General features: G+C 50.6%; 2 long non-coding RNA genes, 2 other non-coding genes and 1 pseudogene across 4 annotated transcripts; 2 read left to right on the top strand and 3 right to left on the bottom strand.

The window, feature by feature from the left end:
• The first annotated feature begins 2,705 nt into the window (after positions 1-2,705).
• Positions 2,706-2,922, top strand: LOC129463385 (small nucleolar RNA U3). The gene has a single exon (XR_008651157.1). It is a non-coding gene; the product is annotated as a small nucleolar RNA U3 (small nucleolar RNA).
• Positions 2,923-4,583: 1,661 nt separating this feature from the next.
• On the bottom strand, positions 4,584-4,800 carry LOC129463382 (small nucleolar RNA U3). The gene has a single exon (XR_008651154.1). It is a non-coding gene; the product is annotated as a small nucleolar RNA U3 (small nucleolar RNA).
• A 5,104-nt stretch (positions 4,801-9,904) lies between these two features.
• On the bottom strand, positions 9,905-13,568 carry LOC129463010 (kynureninase-like; annotated as a pseudogene).
• Positions 13,569-13,807: 239 nt separating this feature from the next.
• Positions 13,808-18,574, bottom strand: LOC134732462 (uncharacterized). The gene is made up of 3 exons (XR_010115651.1): positions 18,336-18,574; positions 14,414-14,547; positions 13,808-14,119 (listed from the first exon to the last, which is right to left on the bottom strand). It is a non-coding gene; the product is annotated as an uncharacterized lncRNA (long non-coding RNA).
• LOC129462842 (uncharacterized) lies at positions 13,963-17,867 on the top strand. Its single transcript, XR_008650969.2, has 2 exons — positions 13,963-14,592; positions 17,573-17,867. It is a non-coding gene; the product is annotated as an uncharacterized lncRNA (long non-coding RNA).
• Positions 18,575-18,873: the final 299 nt, after the last annotated feature.

The raw sequence follows: 18,873 nt of genomic DNA, 5'->3' as shown, positions 1-18,873 counted from the left end.
AGCCCAGACTGTGCCACTGCGCTCCAGCCTGGGTGATGAAGTGAAACTCTGTCAAAACAGAAATTATTCTCTCGCAGTTATGAAGGCTCAAAATCAGGAATCAAACTGTTGAAGCCTCGAAGGGGGATCCTTCCTTGACTCCTCCAGCGTCTGGAGGCTACTGGCCATCCGGGTGTTACTAAAACACCAGGGGTTCCATCTAGGGCCTGCTGCTCACCTCACAGAAAAAGCCAATCACTGAAACAACGATTATTGCCAAGGAAGAAGGCTCTAATCAGGTGCTGCAGCTGAGGGGATGGGAGGGATTCATCCCAGGAATGCAGGGGGTGGTTCAACATAAGAAAATCCACTAACGTAATGTCCCGCATTAGTAGAACAAAGGGAAAAAGACAGTCATTCCAGCTGACACAGGAAAAGCATCTAAGAAATTCTAACGTTTCATCATGAAAACGTAGAGAAGACTATGAAACGAGGGGATTTGCCTCAACGTTATAAAAGGTATTTGTGAAAAAAACCACAGTTACCGTCATACTTAATGGTGAAAGACTAAAAGCTTTCCCCCTAAGATCAGGAACAAGACACAGAGGTTCACCTTTACCACTGCTACTCAATGTTTTTTTTTGGTTTTGTTTGTTTTGTTTTGTTTTCGAGAAGGAGTTCTTGCTCTGTCGCTTGGCTCACTGCAGCCTCTACCTCCCGGGTTCAAGCAATTCTCCTGCCTCAGCCTCCCCAGTAGCTGGGACTACACGTGCACACTGCCACGCCTGGCTAATATTTGTATTTTTAGTAGAGACAGGGTTTCACCATGTTGGCCAGGATGCTCTTGATCTCCTGACCTTGTTATCTGCCTGCCTCAGCCTCCCAAAATGCTGGAATTACAGGTGTGAGCCACCGCGCCCGGCCTAGTCAACATTTTGCTAGAAGTTGTAGCCAGAGCCTTTAGGTAAGAACAAGCACTAAGAGGCACCAAATTGAGAAATAAGAAACAAAACCATCGCTTTGAATACGGAAAATCCCAAAGAATACACACACAATAATTACTAGAGCTAATAAGCAAATTCAGCAAAGTTTCAGGACACAAGATCAACTCACAAAAACCAGTTGTGTGGTTTCTTGCCCGTTTTTTTGAGGAGGTATGCTCTTGTCGCCCGGGCTGGAGTGCAATGGCGCGATCTCGGCTCACTGCAGCCTCTGCCTGCCGGGTTCAAGCAATTCTCCTGCCTCAGCCTCCCCAGTAGCTGGGATTACAGGCGAGCGCCACCACGCCCGGCCAGTGTTTGTATTTTTAGTAGAGATGAGGTTTCACCATGTTGGCCAGGATGGTCTCGATCTCCTGACCCGGTGATCCACGCGCCTCGGCCTCCCAAAGTGCTAGGATGACCGGCGTGAGCCACCGTGCCCGGTCCAGTTGTGTTTTTATACACTAGCAAGGAACAATTCGAAAATGTAATTAAGAAAACCGCTGGGCGTGGTGGCTCACGCCTCCTAGTCCCACGCCTTTGAGAGGCCGAGGCGGGTGGATCCCTCGAGCCCAGGAGTTCAAGACCATCCTGGGCAATGTGGTGAAACCCCCTCCCTACAAAAAAATACACAAAATTAGCCGAGCGTGATGGCGTGTGCCTATAATCCCAGCTACTCAGGAGGCTGACGTGGGAGGATCACCTGAGCCCTGGAGGTCAAGGCTGCAGTGAGCTGTCAGGTCATGCATCATTGCACTCCAGCCTGAAAAAGGAGTGAAATTCTGCAACATGTTACAACATGAATGAACCTTGAAAACGTCATCCTAAGTGAAATAAGCCAGATACAACAGGACAATATTGCGTGTTTCCAGTTACAGAGGTACCTACGAGAATCAAATTCATAGAGACAGAAAGTAGAATAGTGCTTAAAAGCGTCTGGGCAGAGGGAGGAAAGGGAAGTTTGTGTTACGGGTAGAGTTTCAGTTTGGGATGTCGAAAAAGTTCTGGAGATAAATAATGGTGATGGTTACACGCCAATGGCTACGTGAATGTACTTAATGCCACTGAATTGTATATGTGAAAAATGGTGAAAATGGTAAATTTTGTATCTATTTTATACCATGCCCCCTAAAAAAAATTGTTGTTAAGAGTCAAGATCTCGCTGTCTCCCAGGCTGGGGTGCAGTGGGGTGATTGATCAAAGCTCACTGCAGCTCTGAACTCAGCCAGCTTCCCTGACTCAAACGATCATCCCGCTTCAGCCTCCCGAGTAGCCGGGACTGCAGACGGTGCCATCACGCCCAGCTCATTGTTGATTTTTGCCCCGCCTTGGTAGAGACGGGATTCCGCTATATTGCCTAGGCTGGCGTCGAACTCATAGAACAAAGGATCCTCCCTCCTGGGCCTGGGCGTGGGCTCGCAAAACGCTGGGATTCCCGGATTACAGGCGGGCGCACCACACCAGGAGCAAACACTTCCCGCTTTAAAAATTCAGGTTGTGAGTGGCTGTCATTCAGTATTATGCTAATTAAGCATGCCTGTTTTTTAAACGTCTTAAAACAATTGTTAAAATTACGTTTCCACCTACAACGTTAAAATTTGTCAAGTGATAATATTGGAAAAGACGTTATTGCCAAACTACTTTCCTATTTGTTTCCTAATGGCATCGGAAATAGCGAAAGTATCTCGCCATCAGCTAAAAGTTTGCGGCCGGTGTAGCCCCAGCAGAGGCTGCGAGACAGACGCCAAGACTATACTTTCAGGGATCATTTCTATAGTGTGTTACTAGAGAAGTTTCTCTGAACGTGTAGAGCACCGATAAGCCACGAGGAGGAGTTGTAGCGTTCTCTCCTGAGCGTGAAGCCGGCTGTTGGTGTTGCTCGAGTGCGACTGCCGTCAGCCATTGATGACCGTTCTTCTCTCCGCTTTGGAGAGTAAGAGGGAGAGGACGCAGTCTGAGTGGTTTGTTTTTGTTCGTGGTTCAACGAGAGAGAAATGTAAGGTGGGTCCTGTTGGGTGGTTGCGTGGGGTGGGTTTGGCTCGCTCTCGCATGCCACGGGGAAAGCTCTGTTTTGTCGGTGGCAGGTGTTGCGTCACGTCAGACGGGTGGTGTTTCCGTCGTAGGTTGGGAGAAGGGGGATGCTGTGCTAAGTCGTAGTATCCTTTTGCATCTATCCTTCCCTTTCTCGTTGTCAATCTTGACCAACGTCGTCTCCCTCCCGCCCACCACCCCACTCTCCAGACGGGGCGTCGGGGTCACTTGTTCTGTCTGGCGCCCAGGCTGGAGTGCAATGGCGGCGATCTCGGCTCACTGCAGCCTCCGCCTCTCGAGTTCAAGCAGGGTGGAGTGCAATGGCACAATCTGGACTCAGCGCAACCTATCCCTCCCGGGTCCAAGCCATTCTCTTGCCTCAACCTCCCGAGTAGCTGGGACTCAGGCATGCGGCGCCACACCTGGGTAATTTTTGTATGTTTAGTAGAGAGAAGGTTTCACCATGTTGGCCAGGCTGGTCTCGAACTCCTGACCTCAGGTGATCCACCAGCCTTGGCCTCCTAAAGTGCTGGGATTACAGACGTGAGCCAACCCGCACCCGGCCCTAAAAGTATTTTTTACAGAGATGGGGTCTCACTTTGTTGAGACCAGTCTGGGCAAACTGCTGATCTCAAGTGACTGCCTCAGCTGCCCAAGTAGCAGGGATTACAGACACAAGCCACAGCCGCCGGCTCTATTTAGGAACATCTTAGTTCCAAGTTTTGGCAATGATGGATAAAGCTGCTATAAACATAGGTGTGCAGGTTTTTGTGTGGACATACATTTTCAACTCATTTGGGTAGACACCAAGAGGCATGAGTTCTGATCATATGGAAAGAGTATGTTTAGTTTTAAAAGAAGCTGCTTGTCTTTCCCTTGGGCTCCATTACAAAATACACAGACTTTGTGGTTTAAATAGCACAAATTTATTTCTTACAGTTCTCAGGCGCGGTGGCTCACGCCTGTAATCCCAGGACTGTGGTAGGCCAAGGCAGGAGGATCGCTTGAGTCCAGGAGTTCAAGACCAGCCTCGGTAACATGGCGAAAACCCATCTCTACTAAAAATACAAATAATTAGCCAGACATGGTGGTGGGCACCTGTAGTCCAAGCTACTCTGGAGGCCGAGGTGGGAGGATTGCTTGAGCCTGGGAGGTCGAGGCCGCAGTGAGCGGCGATAGTGGAGGCTGAGGCAGGAGAATCAGTTGAACCCGGGAGGCGGAGATTGCGGTGAGTTGAGATTGTGCCCTTGCACTCCAGCCGGGGCAACAAGAGGGAAACTATCTCAAAAATGACAGTAAAATACATAGTATGTCTTCACTGGCCAAGCGCGGTGGCTGACGCCTGTAATCCCAGCACCTTGGGAAGTCAATCCCTTGACTTCACCAGTGTGACGTACCCAAACCCTTCCAACCCTTCCCCCCGCCTAAAACTAGCATTGAAAAGGCACCCAGATGTCACGCAAAACGTATCGCTGACAAAAGCAAGAAGCCTTGCAGGACTCCCCCGCGGTCAGCCAGACGCAAACCGAACGCACGCAAACACCCAACACGGTCCACCTTACACCTCTCTTGTTGAGCCACGAACGAAGATAAACCACTCAGACTGCGTTCTCTCCTTCTTACTCTCCGAGCCGGAGAGAAGAACGGTCATCAATGGCTGACGGCAGTCGCACTCGAGCAACACCAAAAGCCGGCTTCACGCTCAGGAGAGAACGCTACAACTCCTCCTCGTGGCTTATCGGTGCTCTACACGTTCAGAGAAACTTCTCTAGTAACACACTATAGAAATGATCCCTGAAAGTATAGTCTTGGCGTCTCTCTCGCAGCCTCTGCTGGGGCTACACCGGCCGCAAACTTTTAACTGATGGCGAGATACTTTCGCTATTTCCGATGCCATTAGGAAACAAATAGGAAAGTAGTTTGGCAATAACGTCTTCTCCAATATTATCACTTGACAAATTTTAACGTTGTAGGTGGAAACGTAATTTTAACAATTGTTTTAAGACGTTTAAAAAAACAGGCATGCTTAATTAGCATAATACTGAATGACAGCCACTCACAACCTGAATTTTTAAAGCGGGAAGTGTTTGCTCCTGGTGTGGTGCGCCCGCCTGTAATCCGGGAATCCCAGCGTTTTGCGAGCCCACGCCCAGGCCCAGGAGGGAGGATCCTTTGTTCTATGAGTTCGACGCCAGCCTAGGCAATATAGCGGAATCCCGTCTCTACCAAGGCGGGGCAAAAATCAACAATGAGCTGGGCGTGATGGCACCGTCTGCAGTCCCGGCTACTCGGGAGGCTGAAGCGGGATGATCGTTTGAGTCAGGGAAGCTGGCTGAGTTCAGAGCTGCAGTGAGCTTTGATCAATCACCCCACTGCACCCCAGCCTGGGAGACAGCGAGATCTTGACTCTTAACAACAATTTTTTTTAGGGGGCATGGTATAAAATAGATACAAAATTTACCATTTTCACCATTTTTCACCTCACACAAGGCGGGACCTGGCGACACATCAGACGCCCCACCTCACACTCGGGACCCTGAGACACTCATTGTTCACCAAACAACTCGCTCCCTCCTCCGCTGACAGAGGAGTCAGTCCATCTGGACTGGATGGGCTCCGTGTGCGCGAGTTCAAATCCTGCCTCACCACCTGCTGCCTGGCGCTTTTCTTGTCTAAGCCGCAGTTCCTTCTGTGTGGTGGGGATAACAGCACAACCAGCGTCAGAAAGTTGCAATGAGAACTAAATGCGTTCAGCTGGCGCGGTGGCTCAGGCCTTAATCCTAGCACTTTGGGAGGCCAGAGCCTGAGGACGGCTTGAGGTCAGGAGTTCGAGACTAGCCTGGTCAACATTGTGAGACCCCCCCCCCCGCCCCCGTCTCTACAATTTTTTTTTTTTTTTTTTTTTTGAGCCGGAGTCTAGCTCTGTCGCCCAGACTAGAGTGCAGTGGCGCGATCTCAAGTGAGCGATCTCAGCTCACTGCATGCGCCGTCTCCCGAGTTCAAGCGTTACTGCTGCCTCATCCTCTCGAGTAGCTGGGACTACAGGCGCGTGCCACCAAGCCTGGCTAGTTTTTTGTATTTTTGGTGGAGACGGGGTTTCACCGTGTTAACCAGGATGGTCACAATTTCCTGACCTCGTGATCCGCCCCGCCTGAGCCTCCCAAAGTGCTGGGATTACAGGCGTCAACCACCGTGCCCAGCCTACAAAATATTTTTTAAAACGCGTCGATCAGTATAAAGCGCTATGCCTGGCACATCCTGTGCTCATTCTGCTATCGTGACAAAATCGTGCTCAGGCCCCTGGCACCTGCAAACAAAGTCTCTCTCTCTTTGACATTTACCCATCACCGTTTCAACCTGCGCAGTCTCTCCTTCTCCCTCCCCTTCTGAATTTTAACAAATATCCCTCTTCTGTAAAGTGGCTGAAAAAAAAAAAAGGAAAACAGATCACAATGGCTTAGACAAATAAGGGTTTATTTCCCCTATCACTGTGAACCTGGAGACCAGCCATGGTTGGCACTGTTTCCCCAGCCCAGTGATGGCAGGGCTGACGTCCTCTGTAACGCGCTTGGCGTTTCCCCCTTGTTTACAGCATGGCTGATGGTGCTCCTGGCGTTGCATCTGCCTCCGCATTTAAGACAGAAAGGAAAAGGAATGGTTACCTTCAGAGTTAATTGAAAGCATTTGTCACTTTTGTCAATAATTTCCCAGGCGCCCCACCCCCTCACCCCCCACTCCCACCCCTGCCACACACACACAATGAGATCTAATGAGACTCCATAGATGTCATTGGCCAAAACTGTGTCACATGGTCACTCCTAGCTGCAACAAAGGCTGAGAAGGTAAGTAGTTTCTCTTTTCCAGCCTCCACAGTGGAAAGCAGCAGGGAAGAGGGGAATTGGGAATGGCACACATTGGGCAGTCAGCTATTATAATAGTGTCTGCCACACCTTCCCCCTCCATCTTCTTCCAGCCCCTCCACTCCCCAGGACCTGCCTTCCAGCCACCCCTGACCTCCTCCTTCATCCAGGGGCCACCTGTTTCCATATCTTTTGGGATATCAGAAGCTCACAACTCTGGGGCTGCACTTCTACAGGGTAGCAATCAGATGACGCCGAGGAGAACTGCATCTTTCTTTCTTTCTTTCTTTCTTTCTTTCTTTCTTTCTTTCCTTCTTTCTTTCTTTCCTTCCTTCCTTCCTTCCTTCCTTCCTTCCTTCCTTCCTTCCTTCCTTCCTTCCTTCCTTTCTTTCTTTCTTTCTTTCTTTCTTTCTTTCTTTCTTTCTTTCTTCTTTCTTTCTTTCTTTTTTGACAGAGTCTCACTCCATCACTCCAGTCTGTACACTAGGCTGGAGTGCAGTGGTGCAAACACTGTAGCCTCGACCTGGGCTAGTGATCCTCCTACCTGGGCCCAAGTGATCCTCTTACCTCAGCCTCCGAAATGGCTGGGACTATAGGTGCATGCCACCATGCTCAGCTAATTTTTTTTGTTGTTTGTTAATTTTTTTGTAGAAACAGTGTCTCTTGCCAGGCGCGGTGGCTCACGCCTGTAATTCCAGCACTTTGGGAGGCCAAAGCAGGTGGATCACAAGGTCAGGAGTTCAAGACCAGCCTGGCCAATATGAAACCCTATCTCTACTAAAAATACAAAAATTAGCCAGGTCTGGTGGTGAGCATCTGTAGTCCCAGCTACTTGGGAGGCTGAGACAGGAGAATGGTTTGAACCCGGGAGGCGGAGGTTGCAGCGAGCCGAGATCACGCCACTGCACTCCAGCCTGGGTGACAGAGTGAAACTCTCTCAAAAAAAAAAAAAAAGAAAGAAAAAGAAAAAGAAACAGCGTCTCTTACTTTGTTGCCCAGGCTGGTCTCAAACTCCTGGTCTCAAGCGATCCACACAACTTGGCCCCTGAAAGTGCTGAGATTACAGGTTTGAGCAGCACACCTGGCTTTCCATACTCAGATTCTGAAACACAGATCTCATCGTATCACACCTCTGGCTCAAAATCACCCTTAATAATTGGCTCTACTAGAGCCCCATTTCCCTATACTCCCTGCGTTTGAATATATCAGTGTTGCAACACTGAAACACTTAAAGAATCTCCTCTGCTTTCTCTCTGGTTGCTTCTAGGATCTCTTCTTTGACTTTGGTGTTCTATATTTTCACTACAATATGTCCAGACATGAATTTCTTCCTACCTATCTTGCTTGGGATTCATTGGATCTCTAGAATCTACGCATTTGGTGGTGCTTATTAGATATGGAAAAAAATGTCAGACTTTATGTTTTCAAATATTGCGTTTGTCTCGTTTTCCCATCTCTGTCTGGAACTGCTACCTATGTTAGATCTTCCTGTTGTATTCTCCCTGGCTCCTAAACACTTCTTTTCTTTGTTTTCCCCTCCTCCTCTTCCTCCTCTTCTTCTTCATCGTCTTCTTCTCCTCCCCCTCCTCCTCATCTTTCTCCTTCTCCTCCTTCTTCTTCTCTTTCTTCTTCTCCTCCTTCTCCTTGCTACTGCTGCCTCCTCCTGCTCCTCCTGCTCCTGCTCCTCCTGCTCCTGCTCCTCCTCCTCCTCCTCCTCCTCCAGCTTTCTCAGGTTGAATTCTTCTTTTTTTTTCCCTCTATTTTCCATTTATTTTTCTTTCTGGGTTGAATTCTGGATAATTTCTTCAAATCCATCTTCCAGATCATGAATTCTCTATTTAGCTTTGTCTAAACTGTCGTTTAAACTGTCCATTGAGTTTTTAATATGTTACTAGGTGTTAAATTTCTAGAAGCTCCATTTATTTCTCCTGCACATTTGCTTAGTTCTTCTCGTTCCTCACCCTTTGCTCATGTTGCTCCACCTTCTCCCACCTCTTCCCCTGGCAAATTCCTATACAACCCATTTCTTTCCATCCCCAGGGAGCTTTCCCTGACCTCCAGGATGGACTGGGGCTTTCTTGGGCCCTTCAGTCCCTGGGACTCCTTTGTCACAGCACTGATCACCTTCAGTCATGATTGGCTGGGTCTGGATCTACCTCCCCACCTCAGACCTGTGCTACGCATAAGCAGGGGCCATATCTGCATCCTCTCTCAGGGATAAGTACAGGAGGTTTTCAATAAACTTGGATAAAATAAAAGCAGTTTCCTTAGCCCACCCATCACTCCTTAGTCTTACTTGTTTCATTTACTTATCTTTTTTCTGTAAAGTATATAACTTACTGCCAGCTGCATGCGATCAATTGTAAAATACTTTCAATAACTAAAAATTGAATAATGGTAAAAAAAAAAAACACACATCAGCTTTCAGTATAATTTGCGTAAATTGTTCTAGAAAACACTGCTAATTTTTTGTTTCCGCAGAGTGAAGTACAGAAGTGAGCAGATTGATAATTTTTTTTTTTTTTTGGAGACAGGGTCTCACTGTCTTGCCCAGGCTGGAGTGCAGTGGTGCCATCACAGCTCACTACAGCCTTGATCTCCTGGGATCAAGTGATCCTCCTGCCTCAGCCTTCTGGGTAGCAGGGACTATAGGTGTGTGCCATCATGCCTGGCTAATTAAAAATACATTTTTTTTGGTTCTTTTGTAGAGACAGGGTCTCACTCTGTTGTCCATGCTGTTCTCAAACTCCTAGGCTCAAGTGATCCTCTGGCCTCGGCCTCCCAAAGTGGTGAGATTACGGGTGTGAGCCACCGCACCCAGCCCAGATTGATAAATTTATACACATCATGGAAAGAATGATAGAAAGGAACTGGAGCCACTTGAATGACATTTGGATTCCACTTGTCATAAACCACTCCTCTTTTTTCTACCTCGTGGAAAACACCTTTCTTTGGAACAGAAAAATGTTAGTGTCAGCTGGCAGCCCTGATCCTCCATATGGGATGGAGTAATGGTCCCCCTCCAGGTCACCATTGGCTTCTCAGATTCTGCTTTGTTTTTGCCATAGCAGTGCTAGATCAGGTATTCCAGATAACCAGTTAGCAAAATAGATTTTCTCCACAATGCTTTAATCGCTGCCTGCCTAAAGATCTCTAAACTAGTGTGTGAGAAACAGACCAACAAAATGGGAGGATTTGAGATTTGGAATCCACTGACCCCAGGGATTAACTGCAGTTGGTTATCCATCTCAAATCTGGTGCTGAGTTCACAGTCAAACCACCCCACCAGCACAGCTTTAATCATATGGGCATGCTTTTCACGGAAAAAGCACCTGCCAGACCTCCTGCTCCTCCATTCAAATTATTGTGGGAACACCAGTGGGCAAAGTCAACTCTTCTGTCATGTAAGTGGAGTTCAGCATTTCCAACTGTACATGCTAGATCAAGCCAGCAAAACATCTCTTCACTTGTCCAGCTTTCGTGGTAGCAGGTATATTAAAGAGCTGCCCAGTATAAAAATGCAGCCCACTGAACAGGATCGCCGTAATCGAGCCTCCTCCCTTCTCAGTTGCTTCAGGGATATCTTTTATTTTATTTTATTTTATATTTTATTTTATTTTATTTTTTCTGAGATGGAGTCTTGCTCTGTCACCCAGGCTGGAGTGCAGTGATGCTATCTTGACTCACTGCAACCTCCACCTCCCGGGTTCAAGTGATTCTCCTGTCTCAGCCTCCTGAGTAGCTGGGATTACAGGCATGCATCACCACACCCAGCTAATTTTTTTTGTATCTTTTTTTTTTTTTTTTTTTTAAGACAAAGTCTCTCTCTTGTCCCCCAGCCTGGAGTGCAATGGCACGATCTCAGCTCACTGCAACCTCCACCTCCCGGGTTCAAGCGATTCTCTTGCCTCAGCCTCCAGAGTAGCTGAGATTACAGGCGCCTGCCACCGCGCCCGGCTAATTTTTGTATTTTTAGTAGAGACGAGGTTTCACCATGTTGGCCAGGCTGGTCTCAAACTCCTGACCTCTGGTGATCCACCGGCCTCGGCCTCTCAAAGTGCTGGGATTACAGGCATGAGCCACCGCACCCGGCCAATATCCTTTATTCTTAAGGTTTCTTCCCCCTTCTTGGCTTTATAATCCCCACTTTCCTCAATGTTAACTCCATGGAGTTGTAGCTGTGACTCAATAGTATCATGATTAAAGGAGAAAGCTTCGGCTTCTATAAGAATTTTATACCATTTGGTAAAGGCTTAAACAATAACTGGACTAAGGCTGGGCGCGGTGGCTCCCACCTGTAATCCAAGGAGTTCCAGACCAGCCTGTGCATCATGGCAAGACCCCATCTCTACAAAAAAATACAAAAACTAGTCTGGCGTGGTGGTGTGTGCCTGTAGTCCCAGCTACCTGGGAGGCTAAGATGGGAGGATCACCTGAGCCTGGGAAGTTGAGGCTGCAGTGAGCTGTGGTTGTGCCACTGCACTCCAGCCTGGACAACAGAGTGAGACCCTGGATAACAGTAGAAGATGTAGATTAAGAGTCAGCGCATTCACTAGGGCTATTTCTTTCCCGTAGGCTCCTATGGTCCTTCCGTAGGCCTACGATACTCTCATCTCAGTATCCCAAGGATGCTGCCTTCTTCATGACCATAGGCTCCCATTTTGCCCCACTCAACTAGCTCTTCTTCAAGATCTGTTTTAACCATTTTTGGTTGAAGGCCAAGAGAATTTTCCAGGAAATAGATGGCATTTTCATCCTTATTCACTAAAGACAAATCAACTGGAGGCAGATCCTGCATTTTGGGGACATAAAAATACTCCCCAGCTGGGCACGGTGGCTCACGCCTGTAATCTGAGCACTTCAGGAGGCCGAGGGGGAAGGACCACTTGAGGCCAGGAGTTTGAGAGCAGCCTGGGCAACAAAGCGAGACCCCCCTCTCTGGAAAAAAATTAAAAAATTAGCCGGGCATAGTGGTGCAAGCCTGTGATCCCAGCTACTGAGGAGGCTGAGATGGGAGAATCCCTTGAGCCCAAGAGTTCCAGGCTGCAGTGAATCAAGACCGCACCACTGCAGTCAGCCTGGGTGACGGAGTGAGGCCCTGTCTCAAAAAAATTAAAAACAAACAAACAAAAAAACCTCTCTGAAGTGCCTTAGCTTATGTTCCTGAACTAGGTGGAAAGTGTCCCTGTCATCTGCTGGGCGGCATTTGAGTTCAACCACCATGCTCTGCACTGTGACAGCTGACAAATTGTTCTCAGCTAGAATTCTGATGTGATCCTCAGCTCCCAGAACCCCTCAAGAAGCTTCTCAAGCATTCTTTACAAATATATAGGCAAGACCACCCCAAACGACGGAGCCTCCGCTCAGGGCTCCTTCCCCTAATCAGACTCAGGTAAGCAAACACTTTCTTCGATGTATTGCTTTTAACTTCATTAATTCACTTCCCCATCTGTAAATTCATTTCCTCATTCATTCATTTATTCATTATTCACTCGATAAGTCTTTCGATAAGTCTTTTCTTTTCTTTTTTTTTTTTTTTTTTTTTTGAGACGCAGTCTCTCCCCGTGGCCCAGGCTGGAGTGCAGTGGGGCGATCTCGGCTCACTGCAAGCTCTATCTCCTGGGTTCACGCCATTCTCCTGCCTCAGCCTCCCGAGTAGCTGGGACTACAGGCGCCCGCCACCACGCCCGGCTAATTTTTGGTATTTTTAGTAGAGACGGGGTTTCACTGTGTTAGCCAGGATGGTCTCGATCTCCTGATGACCTCGTGATCTGCCCACCTCAGCTTCCCAAAGTGCTGCGATTACAGGCATGAGCCACTGTGCCCGGCCAAGTCTTTTCTTTTTTTTTTTTTTTTTCAGAGATGGAGTCTCGCTCTGTCGCCCAGGCTGGAATGCAGTGGCGCAATCTCGGCTCATTGCAACCTCCACCTCCTGGGTTCAAGCCATTCTCCTGCCTCAGCTTCTCGAGTAGCTGGGACTACAGGCGGATGCCACCACGCCTGGCTAATTTCTTTTGTATTTTAGTAGAGACGGGAGTTTCACCGTGTTGCCCAGACTGGTCTGGAACTCCTCAGCTCAGGCAATCCGCCCGCCTTGGTGGATTACAGGCGTCAGCCACCGCGCCCAGCCTCAATACATCTTTTCTTTTCTTTCTTTCTTTCTTTCTTTTTTTTTTTTTTGAGACGGAGTCTCGCTCTGTCGCCAGGCTGGAGTGCAGCGGCACAATCCCAGCTCACTGCAACCTCTGCCTCCTGGGTTCCAGTGATTCTCCTGCCTCAGCCTCCCAAGTAGCTGGGACTACAGGCGCCCGCCACCACGCCCGGCTGATTTGTTTGCATTTTTTTTAGCAGAGACAGGGTTTCACCATGTTGGCCAGGATGGTCTCAATCTCTTGACCTCATGATCCACCCTCCTCGGCCTCCCAAAGTGCTGGGATTACAGGCGTGAGCCACCACGCCCGGCCTCTATAAGTCTTTTCTAAGCACAACATAGGTTGATGCCAGCAGATACGGGATGAACCAATCAGTGACGGAGGCAATCGGCTGTAAGACATTCTAACAGCCAGGAAGGCTTCAAGTTGGGGTGATACTGGAGCAGGGTCTGGAAGAAGGAAAGCTGGGGAAAACGCTGGGATCCCACGGCAATGTGAAGAGGGCCCCAGTGGGAGGTCGCCAGCCCATGGGACGCAGCCCGTAGGACCTTAATGCTCCCCAGCATATGGGTAGTGCATCTTCTTCCTCTCTTTGCCATGCCTGTCAGGAAGCTCAGAGCTCAGCTTGGTGCAAAGGTAGCGACTGTTGTTTGCCAGAGATTTTGTAGTTATCTCTGTTTTGTCGCCCAAAATCTTTGGCCTTTATGTTATCTATGTCTCTTATGGAAAACTTGAAATTGATAGAGTAAAATTAATAATAATAATAAAGACCTGATTCTCAGTAAGTGATGGATTCAGGACGCAAATGCAGCTCAGAGTCCAAGAGTTGTAGAGTGATACCGGGCTTGTATTAGCTACCACTGCAATAATGCCACATAACAAACCACCCCAAAACTCAGTGGCTTAGAACAATCATTTAATTCCCCCGATGCATCTGCAGGTTAGCTGAAGGTCAGTTGGTCTTCGCTGGGCAGCTCTGCCTCAGGCTAGGCTGGGATACAGGCTCTAGGCTGGGCTCTGGCTGTTCCATGTGTCGCTTGGCGGGGCGAGGCTGAAGGGCCGGCAGCCATTCAGGGGGACGATCTTCTCATAGCAGAAGCACAAGAAGACAGCCCCACTGTGGAAGTGCACCTCAAGCCTTTGGTCTTGTTATAGCCACTGCCATCCCATGGACCAAAGCAAATTACATGGCTGAGCCCAGAGTCAAGAGACAGGGAGTGCACTCTGCCCACCTGGAGGCCGTGGCCAGGGTGAGGGGCCAGTGATCAATGCCACATGCCATTTGCGTCATCCAGTCTGGTCCCCACCCCTATTTCTCGGATGGGTACCCCCGGTGGATCAGCGTGGGACCAGGCAGGGTGCCCTGACTTCCCATTCCCTTTTCACAGCCCCGAGCAGGATCTCATACCACCTGGCTGATCCTCCTGGGGTGGGACCAATTCTGGAAACTGCAGTTGCAGGTGGAAGAACCTGGACTTCGGAATCACAGAGACCTGGGTTCTCTGCTCCCCAAGGCCAGCAGTGAGTCCTCGAGCAAGTCCCACACTACAAAGGAGGAAACTGAGGCTCAGAGGGGTTTAGCGACACATAGTAAGTGCTCCATCAAAAGCGGCCATTCAAGCTGGGCATGGTGGCTCATGCCTATAATCCCGGCACTTTGGGAGGCTGAGGTGGGTGGATCACTTGAGCTTAGGAGTTCAAGACCATGGTAACATGGTGAAATCCCACCTCTACAAAATAAAAAACTAGCCAGGCATGGTAGTGTGCACGTGTAGTCCCAGCTACTCAGGAGGCTGAAGTGGGAGGATCACTTGAGCCCAGGAGATCAAGGCTGCAATGAGCTACGATAGCACCGCTGCCCTCAAGCCTGGGCGACAAAGTGAGACCCTGTCTCAAAAAACAAACAGCCAGGAGCCATGGCTCAGGCCTGTAACCCCAGCACTTTGGGAGGCTGAAGTGGGTGGATCACTCGAGGTCAGAAGTTTGAAACCAGCCTGGCCAACATGGTGAAACCCTGTCTCTACTAAAAATATACAAAAAAATTAGCTGGGCGTGGCTTCCATGGGTTCCCTATCCTGTGGAGAACCCACGGGACCAGGCAGGCGAGTGCTTTCGTGTGTTGCTTCATTGAATCCTCACAACCACCTTGCCTTATAGAAGAGGCGTTGCTATTATCCCCGTTCCACAGAAGGGGAAACTGAGGCACCAAGCGGAAAGGTCACGTGCCTGGAATCACACAGCAGAAGGTGGCACAGCTGGGATTTTAACCCATGCCTGCCGTGCTAGGACCAGCACCCTAGCAGCCAGGCACCATCCCCCAGCCCGGGCTGACTGCCCATGCCCAGCTGGACTCCAGGGCTTGGCAGTCCCCGGGATGAAAAGAGGCCCCTCCCTGGGCCCTTCAAGTCACTCTGCCTGGGGGTGACACATGCAGCCACATAGGTCTCCGTGAGTTGCGGTAAGGTCTCGAGTCTCTTTATCCCTGGCATGCGGCGGGGGCACTAAAGTGACCTCAGGGACGCGGAGGTACGGGAGCCAGATTGCCAGCTGTGTGGCTCTGGCAAGTCACCTCCCCTCCCTGAGTCTGTTTCCTCATCTATAAAAAGGGATCAGTAAATGTCTCTTACTCATGGGATTGTGGGGGATTAAATTATCTGATAAATAAATGAACCATTTAGGAAAGTTCCTGGAATATAGAAACACAAGAAGAAGAGGCAGAGGAGGAGGGGGGACAATATTATTATTGATAATATTATCCTGGGAAGCTTTTGCTGCCAGGAGCAGGAGGGACAATTTGCTGGGAAGGAAGACCCTAGGAACCAGTCCTTCCCGTGGACCTGGGACCCAGCACATTGCAGGTAGTTGGAAGGGGCCTCAGACCATCTCTGGAAACTCCATTCTATAGACGATGAGACTGAGGCCTGGGAGAGGCAGCCCCTGGGTCCAGGCCGCTCAGCAGAGCAGGCAGGCTGCCTGGCCCCACCTGGCCCCCTGCCCTCCTTCCATCCAGTCAGTCCCCATCCACCAGTCCCAATCCACCCAGTGTCCATCTACTCAGTTCCCATCCACCCAGTCCCCATCCACCAATCCCCATCCACCCAGTCCCCACCCACCAATCCCCATCCCCGGTACCCATCTACCAATCCCCATCCACCCAGTCCCCACCCACCAATCCCCATCCCCGGTACCCATCTACCAATCCCCATCCACCCAGTACCCATCCACCAATCCCCATCCACCCAGTCCCCATCCACCAATCCCCATCCACCCAGTACCCATCTAGCAATCCCCATCTACCAATCCCCATCCACCCAGTCCCCACCCACCCAGTCCCCATCCACCCAGTATCCATCCGCCCAGTCCTCACCCACCCAGTCCCCATCCACCCAGTATCCATCCGCCCAGTCCCCACCCACCCAGTCCCCATCCACCCAGTATCCATCCGCCCAGTCCTCACCCACCCAGTCCCCATCCACCCAGTATCCATCCGCCCAGTCCCCACCCACCCAGTCCCCACCCACCCAGTATCCATCCGCCCAGTCCCCACCCACCCAGTCCCCATCCACCCAGTCCCCATCCACTCGGTACCCATTCACCCAGTTCCCACGCACCCGTTTCCCATGCACCCTCACCCAGCCCTGGTCTCCAGTCTCTCAGATTGTGGTCACCTCAGCTTCTCTGCACTGCAGTGGCCAGTGCAGGCAGTCCCCCCAGTCCCCCAGCTTGACTTCTGACCCTCCAGGACTCCAGGTTCCAACTCCAGCAGGTTAACAGTGCCAGTAATTCTGCTATCATTGCGCCTCCGTGGGGTGTGGGGAGCAGGCTGTGTGGGCCCTTGAAAGCTCCCTAGGAAAGGATGAACCCCATAGTCCGGGGTCCTCTGCACAGTGCTCAGAGCAGGATGGAGGAACACTGGGGGAAGAAGGTGGGCAGGCCCCAGTGTAGGACACACCAACATCCCCCACCCATATCCTGTTCTGAGGCCGGGAAGATGCCTGACCTACCCCTCCTCCTCCAGTGAGCCTTTCCTGGCTGACCAGGAGGCAGCTCTGCACAAGGGCTCCAGCCCAGGGCTGTGAGCAAGGGAGACCGTGGGCCAGCCCCACCCCTTCTGGGTCTCTCGTTCCCTTCGTAACTGGAGGACAGATGGCAGCAGCACTCAGGAAAGGCTCAATGCCGATGCACCCGGGAAGTGCTGTGCTGCACGGGCCCAGTGGCTGGACAGGACTGTGGGAGCCCACCCAGCCCCTTCCTCCTGCCTTAGTGTGTTTGGTGTTGCTCTAACAGAATACCTGAGACTAGGGGATTTACTTCTTTGTTTGTTTTTTAGACAGGGTCTTGCTCTGTCACCCAGGCTGGAGTGCAGTGGCCCCTTCAGCTCACTGCAGCCTCCACTTCTTGTGCTCAAGTGATCCTTCCACCTCAGCCTCCAGAGTAGCTGGGACTACAAGTGTATGCCACCACACCTGGCTAATTTTTAAAATTTTTGTAGAGATCGCATCTCACTATGTTGCCCAGGCTGGTCTCGAACTCTTGGCCTCAAGCAATCCTCTCACCTTGGCCTCTCAAGGTGCTGGGATACCATGCCTGGGCGAAATTAAATTTTGGCAGGAGCACCTCCTTTACGCCTCAGTCTGTGCCTGAAGACTCACCAAGGCCAGAGCCGCACGACTCCAGGGGGCCATGCGTGTGCCCTGGCCGACCATCCTCCCCTGACCAAGATGCATACTGAAAAGGTCCGGAGGCCGGCTCGGGGCCTTCACACATGCTGCTCTCTCAACCTGGAACACACTTCGCTTTCTCAAACGCCACCTCCCATTTATTTTTCAGCATACAGTTACAAAATAAACTCCTGGGAAACCTGCCTTTATCCAGCTAGTAAAGTTCTCCTGCAGGTTCCCACAGCGCCCCCCCCCCCCCCCGCGCGCCCCGCCTTAGTCTCTTCCCCATCCTGTCGCCCCACTGCCCCACCACCCCACAACCCGCCGCTCCCTCTTTCTACCCGGGCTCAGCCCCACTGGGGCCTCCTTGCGCCCGGACACGCGTAGACAGCGCCCTCTGCTGGCGACTCTCAGCTAGCCGCTCAGCCTCGCCCGCCTGGGTCCCAGCTCTGCCCCAGGCTCAGGTCGGGGGCCCTGGAGGTCCAAATGAGGCCAGAATCCCGGGAAGAGTCACCGGGAGAGGAGCCTCGGTCTCGGAGCCACAGATCCTGCTCAAATCCCTGTCCTGCCTTCTAATTTTCATGTGGCCTCGAGCAAATCATCTTCCTTCCCTGAGATTCATTTTCCCCCTCCGCAAAATGTATCCTCCACAACTCTTCCCTGAGTACTTACCGTGTGCTAGATACCGAGTTGGGCACCGGCGATACAGCAGGGACAAGGATGAGCAAAGTCACTGCCTCAGGAAGCTGACACAGAGGGGACAGGCAATAAACAATAAACACAACGCGGAATGTCAGTTGTCTAGCACAGGGTGACTGCTTAAAGAAGTGAAGCCAGACCGGGCGCGGTGGCTCACGCCTGTAATCCCAGCACTTTGGGAGGTCGAGGCGGGCGGATCACCTGAGGTCAGGAGTTTGAGACCAGCCTGACCAACATTGAGAAACCCCCTCTCTACCAAAAATAAAAAATGAGTCAGGTATGGTGGTGCATGCCTGCAATCCCAGCTACTCGGGAGGCTGAGGCAGGAGAAGCACTTGCACCTGGGAGGCAGAGGTTGCAGTGAACTGAGATCGTGCCATTGCGCTCCAGCCTAGGCAACAAGAGCGAGACTCAGTCTTAAAAAAAAAAAAAAAAAAAAAAAAAAAAAAAGCCGGGCGTGGTGGCTCATGTCTGTCTTCCCAGCACTTTGGGAGGCTGAGGCGGGCGGATC

Source organism: Symphalangus syndactylus, chromosome 14, assembly GCF_028878055.3.
Source record: "Symphalangus syndactylus isolate Jambi chromosome 14, NHGRI_mSymSyn1-v2.1_pri, whole genome shotgun sequence".
Classification (NCBI taxonomy): domain Eukaryota; kingdom Metazoa; phylum Chordata; class Mammalia; order Primates; family Hylobatidae; genus Symphalangus; species Symphalangus syndactylus.
Note: the sequence above shows the minus strand (reverse complement) of the source record. Positions and strands in the feature narration are given on the sequence as shown.